The sequence below is a fragment of the Eriocheir sinensis genome, chromosome 5 (genome assembly GCF_024679095.1).
Source record: "Eriocheir sinensis breed Jianghai 21 chromosome 5, ASM2467909v1, whole genome shotgun sequence".
NCBI lineage: Eukaryota > Metazoa > Arthropoda > Malacostraca > Decapoda > Varunidae > Eriocheir > Eriocheir sinensis.
Genome location: NC_066513.1, coordinates 24,543,615 through 24,546,767, shown reverse-complemented (window position 1 = coordinate 24,546,767; position 3,153 = coordinate 24,543,615).

Here is a 3,153-nt window from a genome sequence, read left to right as displayed (position 1 = left end):
AATTCAAGAAGGAAGATTGAGGGAAGGAAAAGAAGGAGGAGAGGATAAAGAAATATAAAAAAAGAAGACAGTAAAGACATGAAAGAAGGAAAGAAAAAAGGAATAACAACTCGAGGTGGAGGAGAAATAAGAAGGAAAGGATAAGGAGGAGGACTAGGAGGAGGAGGAGGAGGAGGAGGAGAAGAAGTAAAAGGACGAGGCTTTAAAGGAAGTGCGATAATTCCAATCCTCTTGAAAAATTATAAGCAATTCCACAGGAGACCTTCACTCTCAGGCACACCTGTTCACAAACCCACCGACCTGGCCAATCACCTTCCCACTTGCCTCCCTCCCATGCACCCACCACCCAGTCTTCCTCCCCACCTGTCCACCTCTCCACTGAGACTACCTAACCTAACACTACCTAACCTAACACCACCTAACCGGACCAAACTTAACAAATCCACTTACCTACCTGTCTGTCTTTTCACCTGTCCTCCTTTTCAGCTTATCGAACTTAATCTAACCAAGCCGAATCTAACCTAGTCTATCCACCTGAAAGAAGAGTCTGTTTGGTAGATTTTGACCTAGTAAAGACATTGTCTAGAGTTAGTTTGCCACCAGTGTAGTGAATGAGTGGAACAGGACTGGCAGCCATGAGGTTTGTGCCAACAGAGGTATGAATGGATAGGAAGAATAGATGGGAATGTATGTTAAGTCTGTTGAAGCTTCCCCGCGTAAAGGCTCACTCGCTGGCCTCTTGCAGTCCTCGCGTTGTTTTACTCTATGGAGGCTGTTGATGTGTTATAATTCACCACTTGCCTGGAGGTTATTCGTGTAAATAGTATAATTTTTTATCGAGCTGAAAATGAAAGTTGTTAAATAATATGACGATAGCGTAAAATGGACGTGTCAAAACCATTTTTTTTTTCCCGCCTGCCGTTTGGAAATGATAAATGTGTGCCGGGGAACAGTACGTAATTATAATAGTGAAAATGAATAAAACTTTTCCTTTCGTTTCTCGCTGGGTAAAAATAATGAAAACTTTGTGAGGCTTTCCGGCTTGGCTTTGAAATGGATGAAAAATGAAAACGTTCTCTTATTAGTGTCATGTATATGAGTGCAATCACCATTAACATTTCTTTTTCTCTAGAGGCGTTTTGTATTTTTATTATTATTATTATTATTATTATTATTATTATTATTATTATTATTATTATTATTATTATTATTATTATTATTATTATTATTATTATTATTATTATTATTATTATTATTATTATTATTATTATTATTATTATTATTATTATTATTATTATTATTATTATTATTATTATTATTATTACTATTAACATCATCATCATCATCGTTCACACTTTTCACCAAGCTGTAGGCAGGCACACACACACACACACACACACACACACTAAAGGAAGGTGAATGTTACTGCTATGAATAAATTTTATACACGAACTGAAGGCGAAGAATAACATTGAGGAGGAGGAGGAGGAGAAGGAGGAGGAGGAGGAGGAGGAGGAGGAGGAGGAGGAGGAGGAGGAGGAGGAGGAGGAGGAGGAGGAGGAGGAGGAGGAGGAGGAGGAGGAGGAAGAGGAGGTGGAGGAGGAGGAGGAGGAGGAGGAGGAGGAGGAGGAGGAAAAGGATGAAGTGGAGGAGGAGAGGAGAAGAAAGAGGAGGAGGAAGATAAAGAAGAAGAAGAAGAAGAAGAAGGAGAAGAAGAAGAAGAAGAAGAAAAGGAGGAGAAGGTATGTGTGTGTGTGTGGGTGTGTGTGTGTGTGTGTGTGTGTGTGTGTGTGTGTGTGTGTGTGTGTGTGTGTGTGTGTGTGTGTGTGTGTGTGTGTGTGTGTGTGTGTGTGTGTGTGTGTGTGTGTGTGTGTGTGTGTGTGTGTGTGTGTGTGTGTGTGTGTCTGGAGTTCAGATCGCCAGGGTTCATGTGTTGCTTTGTGTTGCTTGATCCATGCCGTGTCTGCAGGGAAGGAGAAGGGATGTGTGTGTGTGTGTGTGTGTGTGTGTGTGTGTGTGTGTGTGTGTGTGTGTGTGTGTGTGTGTCTAGTTATCTTTCCTGTCTGTCACTGCTTGCCTTTCCTGTCTGAGTCTGTCAATTCTTCTTCATCGTCCTTTTGTTAGCACCTGTCTGCCTGCCATTACCTGTCCTTCCGTTGACGTAATGCCATTGTTAAACACCTACACAACCCATCCTGACTCACAAAGAACGATAAATATAGCTTGAAGTATAAATATTGAGAGCCCGTTTTTGAATTTCCGATTAAAATTTTGTTCAAGGGCAGATACGAAGAGAAGCAAGTCAGACTTTTGATCATTTTGCGCTTGCTCGTAGAATTATCGATAATCCATCATAATATCATTCGCCCGCGTTTTTATGGTACTTTTTGTCAAGATTTTTTTTTTGTTATTATTTTTAGGAACAGGTTTGCGCTGAGCCGTGACAGAGGTCGAGGTCTGGTCACCCGTGAACATAATCAGATAAAGCCTCGTGCCTTGATAGATTGGTGGAAAAATGTCTTTCATCCCAATATTCATTTAAAATCAGGGGTCAAAGGGAAGGGTGAGAGAGAGAGAGAGAGAGAGAGAGAGATTAAAACTATGATTTCTCAACTAAAACAAAATTACCGTGAAACTCATTGTCATTTTCCCAATAGAAAATAGACAGATAGAAAGAGATCAAATATTTGCCTAAACAAACAGACATATAGTTAGACAGAGATAGACAGACACACGCAGATATACACAAGCACGAACTTGAACAAACTGAAAAATAATGACACACACACACACACACACACACACACACACACACACACACACACACACACACACACACACACACACACACACACACCCTACCGAACACACTACCCCTACTCACGCCACCTTCACAGAGATTCTAAACATAACAAGAAGTAACTCCCATCGAGACCGCACCTTCTCTCCTTCCTTCCCTCCCCCTCGCGGCGTCACCCAAGGCATTTAGTCATTCCTCAGGTGTTTCTGCGCCCCTCCAGGGAAGCACCTGAGGGCACGGCGCATACATCATCAAAGGGACGAAGAGGAAAACACGTCAGGAATGTAGAGTGTGTGTGGGGATTAAATTTATTTGTTTCGTGTGTCGGGGTAAGGGGGTGGGGGTGGGGCGTT